Raw genomic sequence first — 12,330 nt, forward strand, 5'->3', positions numbered from 1 at the left:
ACACGTACACATGCCATGTTTTGTGTACGCAGGGGTGTCATTTGCCCAATTCGTGTACGCGACCCACGTCAGCGTACGTGAGCCCCTCGAATAGAGGAGATGTCCCGCGTCGTGTGGCACTTGCCCGCATACGCGAGCTTGTAAAACTCCCCTCTCGCATACGCATGCACACGCCCGTGTACACGAGATGACTAGACAGAGCCGAACATCCGCGATGCGTGTGTGTTCACGTACGCATGTCCTCCATGAATGTTAAATAGCTGCTAAGTCTTGTAGAATTCACTTTTACACACCAATCTTCTGACGCGCATAACTTTTTTGTTAAAAATCATTTTTAGTCTATTTTTTGAATGGCAAAAACTTCACGGACCCAATTTTTTTTCAAAACAAGTTTGAAAAAGTTTGAGGGTCGGGAAGCCAAGTTATGACCGGCCAAAGTTTGGCCAAAAATTAGATTTTCATAAATTTACCAAACCTCTATTTTTACGATATTCTCAATTTTAAAGCGAAATTTCTTAATCCCAAAACAGCACTAAGTCATTCAACCATGTTCACATAATTCTATTCCTCTCAACAATACACCACCACCTCAAACCATTCAAGAATTCTTCTATTTTATATACATATTACTCAACAAATCCTATAATCATAAAAAATCATGCACCTTTCTTTATCAACCACATTAATCAATACTATTTCATAACAAGCTCAACATTTTCATCAATATTGCTAACCATTAACAATCCAACCTATCTTATGTTCATCTAGCCTGTGTTTTCTCATGATAGTATATAGTATCTACGAGAAACCAAAACCATACCTTAGCCGATTCCTCCCTAAGCCAAAGACACCTCAATTCGCAAAATTTCAAGCCTCCCCCACCAAGATTTCAACACCCAATGCTCAATCCAAGCTTCCAACCTCCCCAAATATGTTCCAAAATACATATATACGACCTAATTCATATCATTACATCCATATACACAAGCTCAATACCCAACCTTATATAATCAAATATTTCACAAGGGTTTTGAGGGTTCTTACCTTACCCATATATCAAATGAACAAAAATCCAACAGTTTCCTCAAGCTAATTCAAGCCAAGAACATCAAAACCACACAATTTTATCAAACTAAAAAACCCAAATTTCAAATTTTAGGAGAGGAAATCAGAGTGAGAAATTGAGATTTCCTTAACAAATTGTTGGGTGGATTTTGTAGAGCTTGACTCGGTGGTCGCGTGGCCGCAAACGGTTCGGCAATTGAATGATATGTGAGGTTAAAATTGGACAACGGTTTTGTGTTTTCTCTCTTGTGTTCTTCCCCCTTTCTGCGTGTCTTAAGGGGTTCTGGGGAAGAAAGAGCTGAAATTGGCATTTTATATGTTGGGCCTGGGCCCGGTTTGAGCCTGATCCAATCGGTTCAGCCCGATGATCTGGTTTTGGGCCAAATTCTTTAAAATTAGTAACGAAATTTATATTTTTAATATTTTTACCTCTTTTGTATTAATAAAATTTAATTTCCTAATTTTTTATTAATAATTAATTTATTGGCTAATTTCACTTTAATTATGCGAGGTTTACACTTGCTAACTTAAGCATCGGAGTCTCTTGCAGGTATCATCCCCACCTCCTCACAAAAAACTCAGACGGCGGCATCTCGGCACTAGTACAAGTCGGGCACTGCCTCAGAAGGAGTCTAGACCTCACGTTCAGACCCAAGTTACCGTTTCAGGTAACCTTCGGAACGCCTCCTATAAACCTAAAAATGTTTTGAGGTGTTTAATATTGTAAACACTAATAATTTAAAAAAAAAAAAGAAAACAAATCTCAAATCATAAATGCCTACACTACACCAAATTGAACCTATATTTAACTTAATTTGTGACCCTTATTTTAAGAGTCTCTATTCATTAATACAGTGACATTTAAGCTATGTTTCTTTACAGAGACAGGACACTTAGACAGAGACATTGAGACACAAAATCGTGTTTGACAAATAAGGCATAGATAGAGACATTGTGTCCAGAGACACTAAGTTAGTGTATTTTGTGTCCATATCCTAACAGGGAGGATATAGAGACACTAACAAGAGACACAACTTATTTTTTATTTTTCTTTTATTATTCTTGTTAATTTTTATAATTATATTTTTTATTATTATATTTTTCTTCTCAAATTTTTTGAATGAAAAAAAAGAGAATAAATTATATTTCTATAATTTGTTCTATTTTATCACCAAACAGAATACAAGAACACAAAATTTTGTGTCTCTATCCTTTATATCCTATTCTCAATGTCTTGTCTTGTCTTGTTCTTAAAAACAAACGCAGCTTTATGGATGTAATGTTTTAACCGTAACAGAGTCACGCTCATTGTCTCACTTTTTTTTCTCTGTTTTTTCAAAAACTCTTTTACATAGATCTGTTTCCTCAAGTTGGAGATGAAATGCAAAGAAAGAGAAAGTAACAATCATCACCACGCTGCTACAGCTTGCGTTTGCCGTTCAGAAGGTTGCACATTGCATTTTGACTTCGTTGTTCATTGCTCCCCCATCACGGTTTAAGTTTGCAGTTCGAGTTCACCATTTCATTCACTGTCGCAGTTCGAGTTTGCCGCCCCTGTCCACTACGATGTCCTTTCTCTTTCCCTCCTTTGTGAGTGCAAAACTAATCTCCTCTTTTTGGTGACAATTTCTTTGATGTTACATTGTTAGATAAATAGATAGATAATCACTTATATCATTCTTCATCCTTTTCAGTAGATGTATCAATTTTAATAATTAATATTGCAGTAATGTAGTATATTGATGTGAATATTGGGGTACAATTTTGATTGTAGTACAATTTTTGGTCAAAAATTTTTTAAGATTTGCAGTGTTCGTGTGGAGTCCTAATTTAGGTGGGCCTTGCTTTTTATTAATTATGTAACTTGATTTAGTTGATCCTCTAATTTAGATTTGTCAAGTCTAAGTTGAACCATATGAAATATAATTTATCATAATAATTATATCCTCATGTTCTCTTTACTTATTTTTGCATTCTCTTATTTCCTTTTAATTTTACCAGTACTCAACATATTCAATGAAAGGTTTCGACCAGATTTCTTTGAATGTTTTATTATAAAAATGCTTCAAAATGTTGTCTATAATATTTGCGCGCTTGTGTTTCTCTCATTTGTGCTGCAGCCCTTTGAATATATAGAGTATGATTTTTATTCACATTATGTTGCGCTTCTTTTTTTAGTTCTAATGCATTGCTGTGAAATAGAAAACTCTAGAGGTACAGGGGCAAGGGGTGAGAACTACTTTCTGTCACTACAATATTTTGGGTCTATGGTCATGATTTTTTTGTCACGGTAAAAAATTGTGACCATAGACCCTTAATGGTCAAGGTTTTTTACCGTGACAAAAAAGGCTATAGTAATGGTTTTTTGGAAAAAAGCTTACCATAGAGTGTCTATGGTCACGGTTTTGGGGGTGACCTAAAGGGAAAGGGTCGATGGTGACGGATTTTCAAAAATGGTGAACTAAAAGGGTCTATGGTTATAGTTTTGGGGGATGATCTAAAGGGGTATGGTCACGGTTTTGTAGAGTGACCTAAATAGGTCTATGGTTATAGTTTTGAGGGTGACCTAAAAGGGTCTATGGTTACAGTTTTGTGAGATAACCTAAATGTATATATGGTCACAGTTTTGGTGGTGGCTTAAAAGGGTCTATGGTCACGGTTTTTTGAAAGGGTGACCTAAAAGAGTCTATAGTCATGGTTTTGGGGAGTCACCTAAAGGTATCTATGGTCATGATTTTGGGGGGTGACCTAAAAGGATCTATAGTCACGGTTTTTCGAAAAAGAGTGACCTAAAAGGAGTCTATGGTCACAGTTGTGGGGAGTGACCTAAAAAGGTCTGTAGTAACGTGTTTAGTAGCTGACCTAAAAGGTCTATGGCCACGGTTTTACAAAAAGGTGACCTAAAAGGGGTTTATGGTCACAGTTTTTTAGAGTGAATATTTTTAACTAAATCAGGTTTTGATCATTTGAGTTTAAATTAATTAAGGTTCTTATATATGTTTTATGATTTTAAATATTTTATAAATTTAAAATTTAAAAATTTTAATAATTGAAAATGAATGAAAATTTTATATAATTTAATTTAAATATTAAAAATTTAAAATTTAATTTTATAAATAAAAAATTAAATAGAATACTTTAAATTTAAATTAAAATATTATTTAAAACTTAAAACTAATTAGTAATTTGATAAATAAATATTATATTTTTAAAATAATTTAAATAAATTATGGTTGATTTTCAATTACTATTCTACTTAGTTTCTAATTTTATTAAAATTCCTACACTATCCTAGTTGTAATCCTAACCCTAACCGTAATTACTATTCAAGAACTTTTTTTTGTAACTAAATTAGGTTTTGATCATTTGAATTTAAACTAATTAAGATTCTTATATATTTTTTATGATTTTGGGTATTTTATATATCTAAAATTTAAAAATTTTAATAATTGAAAACTAATGAGAATTTTATATGATTTATTTTAAATATTAAAATTTTAAATCTAATTTTATGAATAAAAAATTGAGTAGAATACTATTAACTTTAAATTTAAAAATTATTTAAAATTCAAAACTAATTAGTAAGTTGACAAATAAATATTAAATTTTCAAAATAATTTAAGTAAATTATGGTTGATTTTCAATTATTATTCTATCTTCTAATTTTATTAAAATTTCTACACTATCCTAGTTCCAATCCTAACTCTAACCCTAATTACTATTCAAGAATATTTTTGTAACTAAATTAAGTTTTGATCATTTGAATTTAAATTAATTAACGTTCTTATATATTTTTTATGGTTTGGGTATTTTATATATTTAAAATTTAAAATTTTAATAATTAAAAATTAATGAGAATTTTATATGATTTAATTTAAATATTGATTTAAATTTGAATACTTAATTGAAAATCAGTTAGCAAATTGATAATTATATAATATTTTTAAAATAATTTTTAAAAGATTAAATGAAATCTTAAATTAATACTCTATACCCTAATTTGATTAAAATTATCAACCTTAACCCTAAAATTGAAAACACACACTAACCCTCACAACCCTATCCCTCACTCACCATTACCCCCTCACCCCCTCACCCCCTTTACCCACGGTTAGAAAGCAAGAAAGAAAGGAAGGAAGAAAAGAGAAAGAGAGGGCACATGGAGAGAAAGAGAGAGAGATGACGGCACCGGCGGGGATGGGTGCCGCCGTCGCCGTCGCCGTCATCGTTGTCAGGACCGAGAAGGAGATGGAGGAGACGTTCAGCGAGAGGGACGTCATCGAGCCAAATGCGAGAGATGGAGAGAGAGAGAGAGGGGGCCACCGCAATCCACGTGACCACTGGAGGGATCGTTGCACGTCACTGCTGTCGTCAAGATGGCCGTCATCGTCTAGTATTGCCGTTGCGTCGCCATTGAAGAAGAGAGGGAGAAGAGAACACAAGCCAGTGGCCCAGGGGGAGGAGTTGCCGCCATTCATGCCTCCCATCGCCGTTGTTTCATCGCCGTCTCTGATGTTTGGGTAGTCACTAGAGGGAGCCATGGCTATACGCGCCGTTGTCGGAGCTGCTGCTCTACTTATCGCTGTTTGAGAGCTCAGGTATCTTTGTTCCCTCTTCCTCTGACACCTTCACCCAACAATGTACCAAATTCCTAAGCTAAAAACCAAATTGAGTATAAAAGAAGAGAATATACTAACTAAGTTTCATTGATACTGTGGGATTCATTGTATATTCTCTTCTTTTTATCCTATTTTGCTTTCAGTTGCTTGGGGACAAGCAACAATCTAAGTTTGGTGTTGTGATGAGCGGATAATTTATACGCTTTTTGGCATTATTTTTATATAGTTTTTAGTATGATTTAGTTAGTTTTTAGTATATTTTTATTAGTTTTTAAGCAAAATTCACATTTCTGGACTTTACTATGAGTTTGTGTGTTTTTCTGTGATTTCAGGTATTTTCTGGCTGAAATTGAGGGACCTGAGCAAAAATCTGATTCAGAGGCTGACAAAGGACTGCAGACGCTGTTGGATTCTGACCTCCCTGCACTTGAAGTTGATTTTCTGGAGCTACAGAACTCCAAATGGCGCGCTCTCAACTGCGTTGAAAAGTAGACATTCAGAACTTTTCAACAATATATAATAGTCCATACTTTGCACGAGTTTTAACAACATAAAATGGCGTCAAAATGCCAGCTCTATGCCCTTTTCTGGTGTCAAAACGCCAGAACTGCCATAAAAGTTGGAGTTAAACGCCCAAACTGGCACCAAAGGTGGTGTTTAACTCCAAGGAAGACCTCTACACGTGAAAGTTTCAATGCTCAGCCCAAGCACACACCAAGTGGGCCTCAAAGTGGATTTCTGCATCATTTACCTATTTCTGTAAACCCTAGTAGCTAGTTTCATTATAAATAGAACCTTTTACTATTGTATTTTAATATTTGGAACATTTTTCTTAGACATTGGGGAGGCTGGCCATTCGGCCATGCCTAGACCTTGTTCTTATGTATTTTCAATGGTGGAATTCTACACACCATAGATTAAGGTGTGGAGCTCTGCTGTTCCTTGAGTATTATTGTAATTACTACTATTTTCTATTCAATTCAAGCTTATTCTGGTTGTAAGATATTCACTCGCACTTCAACCTAATGAATCTGATGATTCGTGACACTCATCATCATTCTCACTTATGAACGCGTGACTGACAACCACTTCCGTTCTACTTAAGATTGAGCGTGTATCTCTTAGCCTCCATTCCGAAAGATCGGAGTCTTCGTGGTATAAGCTAGAATTATTGGTGGCCATTCCTGAGATCCGGAAACTCTAAACCTTGTCTGTGGTATTCCGAGTAGGATCTAGGAAGAGAAAACTGTGATGAGCTTCAAACTCACGAGTGTTGGGCGTAGTGACAGACGGAAAAAGATCACTGGATCCTATTCCAACATGATCGAGAATCGACAGATAATTAGCCGTGCGGTGACAACGCATTTGGACCATTTTCACTGAGAGGACGGGAAGTTGCCATTAACAACGGTGATGCCCAACATACAGCTTGCCATGGAAAGGAGTATGAAGGATTGGGTGAAGGCAGTAGGAAAGCAGAGATTCAGAAGGGATAAAGTATCTCCATACACTTATCTGAAATTCCAACCAATGATTTACATAAGCATCTCTATCTTTATTTTATGTTTATTTATATTTTAATTATCAAACTCCATAACCATTTTAATCTGCCTGACTGAGATTTACAAGGTGACCATAGCTTGCTTCAAGTCGACAATCTCCGTGGGATCGACCCTTACTCACGTAAGGTTTATTACTTGGACGACCCAGTGCCCTTGCTGGTTAGTTGTGCGAAGTTGTGAAAAATAGTTGAGATTACAATTGTGCGTACCATGTTATTGGCGCCATTGTGTATCACAATTTTGGCACCAAGTTTTTTGCGCCGTTTGCCGGGGATTGTTCGAGTTTGGACAAATGACGGTTCATCTTATTGCTTAGATTAGGTAGTTTTCTTCTTGTTTCAACCTTTTTTTATTTTCAAAAAGTTTTCAAAAATCTTTCAAAAAATTTTTCTTCTTTTTCGTTTTTTCCAAAACAATTTTCGAAAAATACAAAAAAAATTCATAAAATCATAAAAACTCAAAAATATTTCATGGTTCTTATTTGAATCTAGGGCCAAATTTTAAGTTTGGTGTCAATTGCATGATTTCAATTGTCTTGCAATTTTCGAAACACATACATTGTATTCTTGATGATCTTCAAGCCATTCTTGATGAATTGCCTTGTTTGATTTTCATGATTTATTGATTTGCACTGCATGATGTTCTACATATGTATTCCTGCATTCATATGGCCTAAACATGAGAAAGTTCTAAGTTTGGTGTCCTCCATGTCTTCTTTCATTAAGAAAACTGAGTTCTTGATGATCATCTTGATCTTCAAGATTGTTCTTGGTGTTCATCTTGGCGTTCATAATGTTCTTGCATATATCTTGTGTTTTGATCCAAGAATTATGTGTTTTGACTCATTTTGTTATTTTTCAAAATTGAAAATATCTCTTCTTGAATAAAGGATTTAGCAAAATGAGGATCCAAGAACATAAAGCAGAGGAATTACAGAGAAAAAGCTGGACGTTCAAAACGCCCAGTGAAGAAGGAAAACTGGCGTTGAAACGCCCAAACCATGCAGCAATTGGGCGTTTGATGCCAGGGCATCTAGGTCAGTTTCACTGACCTTTTCTTTACTGTTTTAGGGTAGTTTCATGCATTTTATTAGTGAATAAGGCAAGTTTAGGATGAAATTACACTTACACCTTGATTCAAGCAACTTTTGTGAACTTTGCATAATTTCATGAGTATTTTTGCTAGAATTGCATGATAAATTGATGATGCATAATCTCATGACTTTGGCTAGAGCTTTGATACACTTTAATTGCTTATTTTCAGGGCAAAGGAAGCAAGGAAGAACCACGTCAGTATTCACGTTAACCTAGTTAACGTGAACACTAACGTGGAATGGTAAAGCTTGCAATGTTAATGAGAAAAGTGATCACTAATAATGCCTGCGAAGCCATCCAAAGCTCACGTTACTTGCCACATTAACTAAGTTAACGTGGTAGTTAACGTAGAAGAAAAAGGAACTCCAATGTTAATGGTAAAAGTGAACACTACTAACATTGGAGAACTTGGCAATGATCCATGTTAAGAGTCACGTTAACTTAGTTAATGTGAACTCTAACGTAGAAGAGGAAACAAAAGCCAACGTTAGTGACACTCACTTTTGTCACTAACGTTGGACCATCTAGCCTTGCCTACGTTAACTTTCACGTTAAGACTATTAACGTGAAAGTTAACGTGGAGTTGAGATCAAAGAGCCAACGTTAGTGACACTTACTTTTGTCACTAACGTTAGAAGGTGGCATCACTACTACGTTAAGAGCCACGTTAACTTAGTTAACGTGAGTTCCAACGTGGAGAATGTGGCATTTGGAGCGTTAGTGACAAAGGTGAGTGTCACTAACGCTCTCGAAGGTGGATCACACCTACGTTAAGAGTCACGTTAGCTATACTAACGTGGACTCTAACGTAGGAACATAGGGGCACTAAGCAACGTTAATGGAAAAAGTGATTCACATTAACGTTTGCGAAGGGGTATAAGCCAACGTTATTGGGAAAAGTGAGTCCCAATAACGTTGGCCAAATTTTGAGAAAGCAATGTTAGTGGTCATAATCCCCGGTCATGAACCCCAAAGACTTGGTGTTCAATACCATGGCATTACACAACTTCGCACAACTAACCAGCAAGTGCACTGGGTCGTCCAAGTAATAAACCTTACGCGAGTAAGGGTCGATCCCACGGAGATTGTTAGTATGAAGCAAGCTATGGTCATCTTGTAAATCTTAGTCAGGCAAACTCAAATGGATATGGTGATGAACGAAAATAAACAATAAGATAAAGATAGAGATACTTATGTAATTCATTGGTAGGAACTTCAGATAAGTGCATGAAGATGCTTTCCCTTCCGTCTCTCTGCTTTCCTACTGTCTTCATCCAATCCTTCTTACTCCTTTCCATGGCAAGCTTGTGTAGGGTTTCACCGTTGTCAATGGCTACCTCCCATCCTCTCAGTGAAAACGTTTGCCTATGCTCTGTCACAGCATGGGGTAATCAGCTGTCGGTTCTCGGTCAGGCCGGAATAGAATCCATCAATTCTTTTGTGTCTGTCACTAACGCCCCGCCTGCTAGGAGTTTGAAGCACGTCACAGTCATTCAATCATTGAATCCTACTCAGAATACCACAGACAAGGTTAGACCTTCCGGATTCTCTTGAATGCCGCCATCAGTTCTCGCCTATACCATGAAGACTCTGATCTCACGGAATGGCTGGCTCGTTTGTCAGAGGAGAACTCGGTTGTCAGGCGATCAACCATGCATCGTGCAATCAGGAATCCAAGAGATATTCACTCAATCGAAGGTAGAACGGAGGTGGTTGTCAGTCACACGTTCATAAGTGAGAATGATGATGAGTGTCACAGATCATCACATTCATCAAGTTGAAGAACAAGTGATATCTTAGAACAAGAACAAGCAGAATTGAATGGAAGAACAATAGTAATTGCATTAATACTCGAGGTACAGCAGAGCTCCACACCTTAATCTATGGTGTGTAGAAGCTCCACCGTTGAAAATACATAAGAACAAGGTCTAGGCATGGCCGTGAGGCCAGCCTCCCAGTGATCTAAGATAGCATAAAAATGAAGATAGCTACCAAGATATCTCAATACAATAGTAAAAGGTCCTACTTATAGAAAACTAGTAGCCTAGGGTGTACAGAGATGAGTAAAAGACATAAAAATCCACTTCCGGGCCCACTTGGTGTGTGCTTGGGCTGAGCAATGAAGTATTTTCATGTAGAGACTCTTCCTGGAGTTAAACGCCAGCTTTTATGCCAGTTTGGGCGTTTAACTCCCATTTTGGTGCCAGTTCCGGCGTTTAACGCTGGAATTCCTGAGGGTGACTTTGAACGCCGGTTTGGGCCATAAAATCTTGGGCAAAGTATGGACTATCATATATTGCTGGAAAGCCCAGGATGTCTACTTTCCAACGCCGTTGAGAGCGCGCCAATTGGGCTTCTGTAGCTCCAGAAAACCCACTTCGAGTGCAGGGAGGTCAGAATCCAACAGCATCTGCAGTCCTTTTTAGTCTCTGAATCAGATTTTTGCTCAGGTCCCTCAATTTCAGCCAGAAAATACCTGAAATCACAGAAAAACACACAAACTCATAGTAAAGTCCAGAAAAGTGAATTTTAACTAAAAACTAATAAAAATATACTAAAAACTAACTAGATCATACTAAAAACATACTAAAAACAATGCCAAAAAGCATACAAATTATCCGCTCATCACAACACCAAACTTAAATTGTTGCTTGTCCTCAAGCAACTGAAAATCAAATAAGATAAAAAGAAGAGAATATGCAATGAATTCCAAAAACATCTATGAAGATCAGTATTAATTAGATGAGCGGGGCTTTTAGCTTTTTGCCTCTGAATAGTTTTGGCATCTCACTCTATCCTTTGAAATTCAGAATGATTGGCTTCTTTAGGAACTTAGAATCCAGATAGTGTTATTGATTCTCCTAGTAAAGTATGATGATTCTTGAACATAGCTACTTATTGGGTCTTGGCTGTGGCCCAAAGCACTCTGTCTTCCAGTATTACCACCGGATACATACATGCCACAGATACATGATTGGGTGAACCTTTTCAGATTGTGACTCAGCTTTGCTAGAGTCCCCAACTAGAGGTGTCCAGGGTTCTTAAGCACACTCTTATTGCCTTGGATCACAAATTTATTTTTCTTTCTTTTCTCTCTTTTTTTTTCGTTTTCTTTTCTTTTTCTCTTTTTTTTTGATTTTTTTTAAATAGAAATGCTTTTTCTTGCTTCAAGAATCATTGTAATGATTTTTCAGATCCTCAGTAACATGTCTCCTTTTTCATCATTCTTTCAAGAGCCAACATTCATGAACCACAAATTCAAGATACATATGCACTGTTTAAGCATACATTCAGAAAACAAAAAAATATTGCCACCACATCAAAATAATTAAACTGTTATAAAATTCAAAATTCATGCAATTATTTCCTTTTCAATTAAGCACGTTTTTATTCAAGAAAGGTGATGGATTCATAGGACATTCATAACTTTAAGGCATAGACACTAAGACACTAATGATCACAAGACACAAACATGGACAAACATAAGCATAAAATTCGAAAAACAGAAGAATAAAGAACAAGGAAATCAAGGAACGGGTCCACCTTAGTGATGGCGGCTCTTTCTTCCTCTTGAAGATCCTATGGAGTGCTTGAGTTCCTCAATGTCTCTTCCTTGTCTTTGTTGCTCCTCCCTCATGATTCTTTGATCTTCTCTAATTTCATAGAGGATGATGGAGTGTTCTTGGTGCTCCACCCTTAGTTGTCCCATGTTGGAACTCAATTCTCCTAGGGAGGTGTTCAGTTTCTCCCAATAGTTTTGTGGAGGAAAGTGCATCCCTTGAGGAATCTCAGGGATTTCATGATGAGTGGGGTCTCTTGTGTGCTCCATCCTCTTCTTAGTGATGGGCTTGTCCTCATCAATGGGGGTGTCTCCCTCTATGTCAACTCCAACCGAATAACAGAGGTGACAAATGAGATGAGGAAAGGCTAACCTTGCTAAGGTGGAGGACTTGTCCGCCACCTTATAGAGTTCTTGGGCTATAACCTCAT

This window comes from Arachis hypogaea, chromosome 6 (assembly GCF_003086295.3).
Source record: "Arachis hypogaea cultivar Tifrunner chromosome 6, arahy.Tifrunner.gnm2.J5K5, whole genome shotgun sequence".
Taxonomy (NCBI): Eukaryota; Viridiplantae; Streptophyta; class Magnoliopsida; order Fabales; family Fabaceae; genus Arachis; species Arachis hypogaea.